Source organism: Oncorhynchus nerka, linkage group LG22 (assembly GCF_034236695.1).
Source record: "Oncorhynchus nerka isolate Pitt River linkage group LG22, Oner_Uvic_2.0, whole genome shotgun sequence".
NCBI classification, from domain to species: domain Eukaryota; kingdom Metazoa; phylum Chordata; class Actinopteri; order Salmoniformes; family Salmonidae; genus Oncorhynchus; species Oncorhynchus nerka.
Genome location: NC_088417.1, coordinates 55,918,633 through 55,930,704, shown reverse-complemented (window position 1 = coordinate 55,930,704; position 12,072 = coordinate 55,918,633). Strand labels below are relative to the sequence as shown.

General features: G+C 43.6%; 1 protein-coding gene and 1 non-coding gene across 2 annotated transcripts in view; one reads left to right on the top strand and one right to left on the bottom strand.

Annotated features, from left to right (window-relative positions):
- The window catches only part of LOC115105388 (E3 ubiquitin-protein ligase RNF43), a 193,962-nt gene that overhangs the window by 78,349 nt on the left and 103,541 nt on the right, over window positions 1–12,072 (top strand).
- Window positions 989–1,064, bottom strand: trnav-aac (transfer RNA valine (anticodon AAC)). The gene has a single exon. It is a non-coding gene; the product is annotated as a tRNA-Val (tRNA).

Here is a 12,072-nt window from a genome sequence, read left to right as displayed (position 1 = left end):
TCCTCTTCAATTACTCAAAACATGTTTCAGTAACCCATAGAGGGAGGGGATTTCCAATGGAAGAACTGCTAGCTAATGATAATGCCACATACAGTACATACTCAATGTCTCTGTAGTATGTTGCAGGCAGACAGAATCTGACCTATCAATGGACATCTGAAAGTGTTGGTATTGATACAATCCAGATTGCATGTTTGTGTCTTTATTGGAGACTGTAAAAGCTGAGTAGTGTGGTTGTGTGTGTGTCGGTATGTGTGAGTTTAGCTGGCTATCCAGTAGAAACCTGATCTCCTTGCGGTCTCCGAAGGTGTTAGTCACTACAGGCACTGTAGCATTCCACTACATTACGTTAGGCTCCCAAAACAGTCTCAGTAACCATCATCTGAATTCTAAACACCTTCATATACACACACACACACACACACACACACACACACACACACACATATAGAGTGTGTAAGAGAACGTGTGTGTGTGTGCAAGCTTATTTTTTTGTCTCAGGTGCTGAGTTTCCAGCCTTTTGTACTGCCCTTGTGAAGAGAAAAGAGAAATTCCACAAGGTCCTTACACACAAGCACTGTATAGTATGTGTGTGTGTGAGAGAGGTTGAGTGAGGTGGTGTGGGGGTATATTGTGAAAGTGCTTCATCTGCAAATGAAAGGAGGATATTAAAAACACGCCCGACAGCCCATCGTTTTTTATTTTATGTGGATGTGTGTAAAAAACACACCTGTCTCTCGTTAAAGGCGAGCGTACTAAAACCAACCCTGCTCTCTCTCGGTGTCATCTGCCAGCCTGTGTGTGTCTTTATATGGGCGCAGGCTTTTATTTTTATGCGGGGGTTTTATTTAGGCTGACTGACTCTTCACAGTAGCCTTGGTTAGCCAACAGCCAGGTTGTGTCCTAATAATATACCATTTAGTAGACTAGAGGTTTTTTTTTAAATTCAAAGTGACTTAAAGTACAGTGAGTGCATATTGTACATTTGTGGCTCCAGCGGGAATAGAACCCGCTACCCTGGCATTGTTAGTGCCACACTCTTACCAACTGAGCGACACAGGGCCTATAGCTACTCTCTACTCTACTTAACAGTAGAGAGTAGACGAGAGTCCTGATTTCAACCATAATGACCCAAACAACAACACAGGACCTAGAACAGTTGCTAGGGGGTAAATTAATTTGAATTCAATCACTTTTTGACAGCGCCCCTTTTGATTTGAACAATGCCTTCCATACATATTTGCTCATTGTAGAAGTGCTCAGACAGTGACTTTTTGGACATTAATGCCAAAACATTCAAGAGATTAAGGTGCTCAAGGTTGACCTATTTTGCATAACCCACCATACCAATACAGAAAAGAAAAACAGTTGAAATGTATATAATTTAAAAGCTTACAAAGCAGGGTAGCCAAACTGTTTTACAATTATGATTAAAAATATATATATATTATACTTTTTTACATTAAATGTCAATGATCTAAAAACGTTTTTCATATTTGTATATATATTGTTATAACTTAGACCCTACTTGACATAATCTGAGGTGTTTGTGTTGTGCCCGCCGTCGGATGAGACACAACATGCTCTTGAATACAGGGTGGGTGTCATGTTTTGGCTGATAAATGTACTAAAATTGGAATAAAATAGAAATTTAGAATTTCAAATGGTACCACAAAGATGGTTGGAGGTCGACACATCCGAGAATGTTGCCTTGAATATCTGTTGTTTTAAATTATACTATAGAAAACCTATTGAAATCTTAGAAATATAGATACTAGAATAGTAACATGACCATTTATGTTGACATTCGATGGTGGGTGGACCAGCAGCCATCTTTGTGGTAGTAATTAGAAGTGAAAATTGTAATTACATTTACATTTCAATGGTGTACCAGTTCAATTGCTGTGGACCAGTTAAATTGCTGTGGTCTGAAAGGATAGGTCCATTCTATGAACTCTATTTCTATGATTGAATTGACACCCACCCTATATTCAAGAGCATGTTGTGTCTCAACCGAAGGCGGGCACATATGCTACGACATATGCAAATATGGAGGGAAAAAACGGGAGTTTTCATGTTTTAGATAATTGACATTTAAAGGTGAAGAAATGTCATCATTTTTATTCAAAAACATATTTTTCAAGAAATTATCCAATAATTTGACAACCCTGTTTGTAAACTTTTAAATTATATCACACTCAACCGTTTATCTTTTCCAGTGATGAAGACACTGGTATGTCTCATGGTAGGGTGAGGTATGCAAAAATGGTCAACTTTGAGCATCTCTATCTCCTGAATGTTTTGGAATTCAGGTCCAGAAAGTCACTTTCTGACCACTTCTTCCATGGGTAAACATACATGGAAGGTTTTATTTAAATTAAACAGCTGCTGTCAAAAAGTGATTGAATTCCTATGGATTTCCCATAAGGGCATAATGTATGGCAGTGCTTCTCCACTTCCCCCGTTGACCGACACCGGGCCCTGAGATGGCACTCATTTAGTCAGTTCTACAGTGTTAGTTTAAAGGGATATGCTAGTATAGCATGCTAGTTGATCCTGTAGACTTCCAGTCATTGTGCTAACTTTAGTTAGCAATGGCTCCATCAACTAGCTTCAACTACCTTCAAACTGCTCACAGAGAAGTAAAAAAGGTATCCATGACTTCATCTGACTCTCGGTAAGTAGAAAAAAGGGCTTAATTCACAAAATGTCGCAGTATCCGTGTCCCCCCAAGGAGGAAAAAACACAGCTTGTCGGTCCTGATATTAAAAAGAATAAGAAACATTAGTGTATGTATGGTCCCTCTCCAGCTTCCAGCCTAGAAATCGGTGACTGGTGCAGTACACTACAGCTCATAGTGGTGCTTTGGCACTTGGGCGTCTGTCTGATGCGATGTGGCCGGGTGGTTAGGGCTTTTTTAGAGGAGAGGAGGGGGAGGAGGAGGAGGAGGCACAGAGCTGGAGATGAACAGAAGAGAGAGAGAGCAGGTCCAAAGGCAAGGCTGGTTACAGACGACGGCTCGGCCCGGCACGTTCCTCAGATCCACCCATCCCAGCAACGTTTTCCATATGTCTCTCGCCTGCCCTGCCTCCCCTGCACCGACTTCTCTCCCTCTCTGCCTCCTCCTAGGCTAATTCTCTCCCTCCACTTTCTTCCAACTTGTGTTTGTTAGACGAATCATATGATGTAGAGAAGGCCTGATTTTTCCCTTTATCCGTAATCTCACTTTGGAGGACCCTGTCTACTACTATATTACACTGTACACAAATATAAACGCAATATGCAACAATTTCAATGGTTTTACTGAGTTACAGTTCATATAAGGAAATCAGTCAATTGAAATCTATGGATTTCACATGACTAGGAATACAGATATGCATCTGTTGGTCACAGATACCTTTAAAAAAGGTATGGGCGTGAATCAGAAAACCAGTCAGTATCTGGTGTGACCATCATTTGCTTCATGCAGCGCGACACATCTCCTTCGAATAGAGTTGATCAGGCTGTTGATTGTGGTCTGTGGAATGTTGTCCCACTCCTCTTTAATTGCTGTGCGAAGTTGCTGGATATTGGGGTGAACTGGAACAAACTGTCGTATACGGGTGACATGTCTGGCGAGTATGCAGGAAGACATTTTCAGCTTCCAGGAATTGTGTACAGATCCTTGCGACATGGGGCCTTGCATTATCATGATGAAACATGAGGTGATGGCGGCAGATGAATGGCACGACAATGAGCCTCAGGATCTCGTCACGGTATCTCAGTGCATTCAAATTGACATCGATGAAATGCAGTTGTGTTTGTTGTCTGTAGCTTATGCCTGCCCATACCATAACTCCACTGCCACCATGGGGCACTCGGTTCACAACATTGACATCAACAAACCACTCGCCCACAGCTGTTTCTAGCTACAATAGTAATTTACAACATTAACAATGTCTACACTGTATTTCTGATCAATTTTATTTTATTTTAATGGACAAAAATGTTGCTTTACTTTCAAAAACAAGGACATTTCTAAGTGACTCCAAACTTTTGAACAGTAGTGTATATCTACAACTACTACTGCTGCTATACCACTGACAGTGATTGACTGTCACAGCTACTACTAGCGTATAGGTGCATGGTTCCCCAACTGGCGGCCCTTGAGACAATTTTGGCCCGCGGGTGATTTCATGACGTTTTCTGAGAAGAAAAATATATATATATTTTTTTTAATTGTTGGACATAGAAAACTGTATAAACAAGTGATTTCAATTTTGGAAATCTGTTCCAAAGTATTCCCACATATAATAGAGAGATGTATGCGATTGTATACAAATGTAAGCAAGGTTTGAAATTATTATGTTTTAGTCCAATGTTATATCTGTTTGGGTTTCTTGCGGTCAATTTGCAGTCTACAAATTATTTGTAATTATGTTCCTGCCCTGTGAACATCCGCTCAAGAAAAAAATTGGCCTGTGGCTGAATCTAGTTGATGATCCCTGACCTAGAGGTTTGACATGGATAGTGTGGGCCTGGGGGTGATAGAGTGGCGATAGTGTGTTCTTGTCCAGTGTGTTCTAGAGTGTGTGTGTGTTCTAGTCTGTGTGTGTGTGGCAGAGATACTAAACCTGTGAAGAACTAAGGAGGGGAGGGCAAAGGTCACTGTCTCCAAGCTGTCTCCAAGCCATCTCCATGGCAATACGCATGTTACTGACCCACTTGTGGCTTGTATTGAAAAGCATTGTGACACTGGACACAAAGAGCCTATAGAAATTGAACATTGCCATTTTGCTGTGTCATTCATCTTTTACTTCATTGTTAGAAGAAGCAGTGTGTGTGAGTGTGTCTCATACAGTGCATTCTGAAAGTATTCAGACACCTTGACTTTTTCCACATTTTGTTACGTTTTTCTCAGCAATCTACACGCAATACCCCATAATGACAAAGCGAAAACAGTTTTTAGGAATGTTTTCAAATCTATTAAAAAACATAAATACCTTATTTACATAAGTATTCAGACCCTTTGCTGTGAGACACAAAATTGAGCTCAGGTGCATCCTGTTTCTATGAATCATCCTTGATATGTTTCTACAAATTCATTGGAGTCCACCTGTGGTAAATTCATGATTCATGATTTGGAAAAGGACACACCTGTCTATATAAGGTCCCACAGTTGACAGTGCATGTCAGAGCAAAAACCAAGCCATGAGGTCGAAGCAATTGTCCGTAGAGCTCCAAGAAAGGATTGTGTCGATGCACAGATCTGGGAATAGGTACAAAAATATTTTAAAAAGAGAGGTGACCAAGAACCCGATAGTCAACCTGACAGAGCTCCAGAGTTCCTCTGTGGAGATGGGAGAACCTTCCAGAAGGACAACCATCTCTGCAGCACTACCCCAATCAGGCCTTTATGGTAGAGTGGCCAGATGTAAGTCACTCCTCAGTAAAATTCACATGACAGCCCGCTTGGAGTTTGCCAAAAGGCACCTAAAGACTCTCAGACAATGAACAACAAGATTCTCTGGTCTGATGTAACAATGAATTAACTCTTTTGGCCTGAATGTCAAGTGTCACGTCTGGAGGAAACATGGCACCATCCCTACGGTGAAGCATGGTTGTGGCAACATCATGCTATGGGGATGTTTTTCAGCGGCAGGGACTGGGAGACTAGTCAGGATCGAGACAAAGATGAATGGAGCATACTACATAGAGATCCTTGATGAAATCTTGCTCCAGAGCGCACAGGACCTCAGACTGGGATGAAGGTTCACCTTTCAACAGGACAACGATCCTAAGCACACAACCAAGACAACGCAGGAGTGGCTTTAGGACAAGTCTCTGAATGTCCTTGACTGGCCCAGCCAGAGCCCGGACTTGAACCCAATCTAACATCTCTGGAGAGACCTTTAAAATAGCTGTGCAGTGACGCTCCCCATCCAACCTGATAGCCTGAGAGGATCTGCAGAGAAGAATGGGAGAAACTGGGAGAAATACAGGTGTGCCAAGCTTGTAGCGTCATACCCAAGAATACCCGCTGTAATCGCTGCCAAAGGTGCTTCAACATAGTTTTGAGTAAATGGTCTGAATATTTATGTACTTTTATTTTTATAAATTAGCACCAAAAAAATTAAACTGTTTTTGCTTTGTCATTATTGGGTATTGTGTGTAGATTAATGAGGGGGAAAAAACTATTTAATAGATTTTAGAATAAGGCCGTAATGTAACAAAATGTGGAAAAAGTCAAGGAAGGTGTCTGAATACTTTCCGAAGGCACTGTATGAAATCCTCTCAGAATGCTCTTATTGTACTCATATTGTACAATACGGTAAATCCTTGTGATCTTTCAACTCTATCAGTTCCTGCTGTTTGTATCTGAGGAATGAATTAAGTGTTAATGTTGGAGCTAGGGGACAGACAGACAGAGGTAGGTACATTCCCACTGGGCTCTGACGTAAGTTCATCGTCTAGTTTTGATTTACATTTGGTTGAATTATCAACTAACGTGAATTCAACGTGAAATCAACAACACATTTCAGCATGTCATTGGATATAGGTTAAAAGTTGGGTAAAGAAAGATGAAATGCCCTTACGTTAATGGCTTTTTGCAAGTCCAATCAGTTTTCCACGTTGGTTCAACGTCATCACATTGATTTTTGGGGTTGAAATGACGTGGAAACAATGTTGATTCAACCAGTTTTTGCCCAGTGAGTGACTGTAGACTTAACCAATAGGGGTGACTGTCTGACCCCTATCTGCCCAATCGGAGTGTTTGGTTGTGTGTCCGCGCGCGCGTGTGTGTGTGTGTGTGTGTCCGCGCGCGTGTGTGTGTGTGTGTCCGCGCGCGCGCGTGTGTGTCTGCGCGTGTGTGTGTGTCCGCGCGCGCGTGTGTGTGTTGTGTCACACTTTTAGCTGGGGACTGAGGTCCTCTTGTCCCTTTTAGTGCTGTGAGGCTGGATGTAACACTGCACATCCTGCTGGCAACTCTGTGTAACTGCACTGTCTGTAACCCCATTTATTCAAGAGTGTTCATTGCTGGCTGGGGTGCTTAGGCCTTAACGAGTCTGTACTGTCATTCCGTCATATGTGAAATACACACACCGTTGTCTGCTGCAGACAGGCAAAAGAGAACATGAGAAAATTAGTTTAGATTATTCATGGGACTAAAAGTGCTGAAAACATGTTGACTCTAAAGAGAAGATGGAGAATGAAAAATACCGGAGTTTTGGCTCAGTTACAGCCGACTAGCACTAGATAACGCTACCGAGCAAAAACAATAACAATGAAACATTTTCATTTATTTTTTACAAATCAATATAATATAGTGCAAAATAATATTGTGATATGTGCCTGTAAAGATTTTTTTCTCCCATCACTAATGATAATTAACCTTCAAGTTCCCTGTGTTTGCTTTCATTCCTTGACCCTCCTTCTTCCTCTAATACTAATCCCCTTCTAAGTGAGGAGAGAAAGTCAGACGGCGCTCATTGTGAGAGGAGTCATGATTCAGGTCAGGATCGGGAGAGCTCATACTTTAAGAAAGCACCCTTGCAGGTTTGGGTCTGGGCTGGCTGGCCGGGGATAATTATTTTGTCCTCATTATGGGATCTGTTTTCCCCCGAGTCCTTCTCTGTGGCGAGCGGTACTGGATCTGGGACTGACAGCGTCAATAAAGCCAGGGGGAAATCTGACACATACGTACGCAGGCCAGCCAGGCCTCTTGTTTTGACAGGGCTGAAGCGGTAATGCTTCCTTTTCCTGAAGTATTTGGAAGGAGCGAAAAGGGGCTGTGAGTTGAGAGTCAATACCAACTTTCCAGATGCTTCTGTAGATCTCAGAAAAAGAAAAGGAAAGAGTTCCTCAATCAGGAGTCTCTGGTCTCAGTCTGTAATCTATCCGCACTGAACAAAAATATAAACGCAACATGCAACAATTTCAGAGATTTTATAAGGAAATCAGGAATATAAGGAAATCAGTCAATTGAAATAAATGCATTAGGCCCTAATCTATGGTTTTCAAATGATTGGGAAAACAAATATGCATATTTTTGGTCACAGATACAGTACCTTAAAAAAAAAGATAGGTTGGGGCGTGGATCAGAAAACCAGTCAGTATCTGATGTGACCACCATTTGCCTCATGCAGCACGACACATCTCCTTCGATTAGAGTTGATCAGGCTGTTGATTGTGGCCTGTGAAATGTTGTCCCACTTCTCTTCAATGGCTGTGTGAAGTTGCTGGATATTGCTGTAAGCTGGAACACGCTGTCGTACACATTAATCCATAGCATCCCAACATGCTCAATGAGTGACATGTCTGGTGAATATGCAGGCCATGGAAGAACTAAGAAATGTTCAGCTTCCAGGAATTGTGTACAGATCCTTGCGACATGGGGCCTTGCATTATCATGCTGAAACATGAGGTGATGGCGGCGGATTAATGGCACGACAATGAGCCTCAGGATCTCTTCATTCAAATTTCCATTAATAAAATGTTATTGTGTTCGTTGTCTGTAGCGTATGCCTGTCTGTACCATAACCCCACCGCCACCATGGGGCACGCTGTTCACAACGTTGACATCAACAAACCGCTCGCCCACACGACACCATACACACGCTTGCCCACACAACGCCATACACACATCTGCCAGGTACAGTTGAAACCGGGATTCATCCGTGAAGAGCACACTTCTCCAGCGTGCCAGTGGCCATCAAAGATCAAATCAAATGTATTTATAAAGCCCTTCTTACATCAGCTGATGTCACAAAGTGCTGTACAGAAACCCAGCCTAAAACCCCAACAGCAAGCAATACAGGTGTAGAAGCACGGTGGCTAGGAAAAACTCCCTAGAAAGGCCAAATCCTAGGAAGAAACCTAGAGAGGAACCAGGCTATGAAGGGTGGCGCCAGTCCTCTTCTGGCTTGTGCCGGGTGGAGATAACAGACCATGGCCAAGATGTTCAAATGTTCATAAATGACCAGCATGGTCAAATAATAATAATCATAGTAGTTGTCGAGAGTAAATGTCAGTTGGCTTTTCATAACCGATCAATGAGAGTATCTCTACCGCTCCTGCTGTCTCTAGAGAGTTGAAAACAGCAGGTCTGGGACTGGTAGCACGTCCAGTGAACAGGTCAGGATTCCATAGCCGCAGGCAGAACAGTGGAAACTGGAGCAGCAGCACGGCCAGGTGGACTGGGGACAGCAAGAAATCATCATGCCAGATAGTCCTGAGGCATGGTCCTAGGGCTCAGGTCCTCCGAGAGAGAAAGAAAGAAAGAGAGAATTAGAGAGAGCATACTTAAATTCACACCGGATAAGACAGGAGAAATAATCCAGATATAACAGACTGACCCTAGCCCCCTGACACATAAACTACTGCAGCATAAATACTGGAGGCTGAGACAGGAGTGGTCAGGAGACACTGTGGCCCCATCCGATGATAACCCGGACTGGGCCAAACAGGCAGGATATAACCCCACCCACTTTGCCAAAGCACAGCCCCCCACCACTAGAGGGATATCTTCAACCACCAACTTACCATCCTGAGACAAGGCCGAGTATAGCCCACAAAGATCTCTGCCACAGCACAACCCAAGGGGGGGCGCCAAACTGTACAAACTTCTGTACTGTCATGATGATGATTTGCCCACTGAAGTTGGTTACGACACATAACCGCATTCAGGTCGGGTGATTATTGGTCCCTTGGACCTGGGTGATTATTGGTCCCTTGGAAAGGGGTCGTTCCCCACCCCTTTGTGCCCCCTTGCCTTAACCCTGAGGAAACACACACATGCTCACACACGCACACACGGTTTCTTGTCTCGCACACACACTTGCATAGACAAGCGGAAAACACAAACATAAGACACACTCCCTCGCACAATCACAGACATCCGTATACACCTAGTCCATTGCACACACACACACACAGACTTACTCTCAGTCTCTAATACCCAGGATAAGGACAGTATCTGCGTCAAACAAGCGGGCGGGTGGGCAGCAGGCTAACTCATCTTTTCCCCAGGAACCGTCCGTCTGTTGTTCACACAAATCTCTGATGGGGACAGGAAGTTCACGCGGTTCACAGGAAGTGTTGCTGTTTGAACGTGTCTAATTACCTCAGACTCCTACTGACTCCCTGAGCTGGAGAACATGAGACAGACATGTTGGTCCTGAGAACCAGGCTGGGGGGGGCTCTAGACTGGCTAAACCACAGACCCTCAGCTGAAACTCCTCAACGTTACTCCTCTCTTCTTGACTCTTTAATCCAGTCTCCGTTTTTCTTTTTGTGTGTGTGTGTGTTGGGCCAGGTGTCTGTTTGATGGTAGAGTGGAGGGATTTCCACTCTGGCCTTGCAGCCAGCCAGCCAGGCCCCAAAAAATCTCATGGTTTGACAAATTTGACTTCAGATTCTGATATTTGTCCACGTTTGTCGAAACGTTACATTTCGAAAGTTGCTCCAAACGTCACATTTTGAGATGTTTTGGAAACCCTGGTTTGCTCTTCCTGCTGCAGCTGCTGCTCATTAAGTTTAGTCATTCATTATGAATGGTTAAGTTAAGCGTTAACGTTTATGATAAGGTTCAAACTAAATTGAACAAAAGTGAGTGCCTCACTGGGCTTGAACACGTGACCCTTGGAGCCTGAGCTTGTGGTTTATGCCAATCTCCGTCCACAATGCCCTATCAAAACCCAAGCCTACTTGATGGTAATAGCACTCACAGTTTCCCCTAATGGATGGTTTTGAACGCATCTCCCGATGTCCTGGGTACCTGGACGGACGTCAGATTTCAAATGGGATCTTGAGCAACCTGGCTGAGCTAGCCAGAGCAGTTTGGATCAGGCTCACAGAGTCGGAGTGTCTCTCTGGGGGAGAGAGATGCATGCATGTGTCTGTGTGTGCGTCAGCCGGTCAGCTGAATGCCTGTGCGACTGCTTCACAGCTGGCCTCCAGACGCACACACAGACACATGCATGCGCACAGACACACACACACACCAAACACACATACACTGAGTGTACAAAACATTAAGAACATCTTCCTAATATTGAGTTGCACCCACCTTTTCCCCTTAGAACAACCTCAATTTGTCAGGGCATTGACTCTACAAGGTGTCAAAAGTGTTCCACAGGGATGCTGGCCCATTTTCCCCCCAATTTTTCCCACAGTTGCGTCGATTTGGCTTGATGTCCTTTGGGTGGTGGACCATTCTTTATACACACGCAAAACTGTTGAGCATGAAAAACCCAGCAGCATTACAGTTCTTGATACACACAAACCGGTGCGCCTGGCACCTACTACCATACCCTCTTCAAAGGTACTTCTACACTGATTGAATTGGATTTAACAGGTGACATCAATAAGGGATCATAGCTTTCACCTGGTCAGTCTATGTCATGGAAAGAGCAGGTGTTCCTAATGTTTTGTACACACCGTGCACAGACACACACACACACAGTTGACCGGCTCTACTGGAAATCTGAGGGTCAGAACGGAGACCAGGTCAGCAGCCACATATTTTGATATTTTGGTGGTGCTGGAGGGAGAGGAGGAGGATGAGAGTATGTCTGTGTGTTAGCTGGGGGCTGGGTTAATATAATTATTTGTTGACGTACACTAGCTTGGCAGGCTTAACTGGCCTCGGGTTGAACTCCTTTGAAAAGCCTTACTCCCTTCTCCTCCCCAATCTCACCCCTCCTCACCCACACCCTACATTTACATGATAGAATAGACACTTTGAGATATTTATTTGATCTCCAACTGAATTGATCGATTTTACTTCTGACTTTTAATTTTATTGTGTGGTATTTCATCAATCGTGTAGGCGGATCGGCCTTTAAAAGGCTTGAGCTTTGCTGAGTCAATGGATGGCAATTGAAGTGTAGAGGCTGTCGATGAGAGGTGCAAGCTCTTTCTCTCTTCTAACTCTTAGTTCCCTTTTTTCTCTTTTTGGTTCCACCATACTCTCTACTCTTAACGCCCCTACTTTTTGGGACCCATCTCTTAGCTTTTCCCCTGTCTCTTTTTGGTTCCCCTTCTCTCTTGTCTCAGCCTGAAATAAGTAGCTGGCTCAACTCCTTCCTGCCT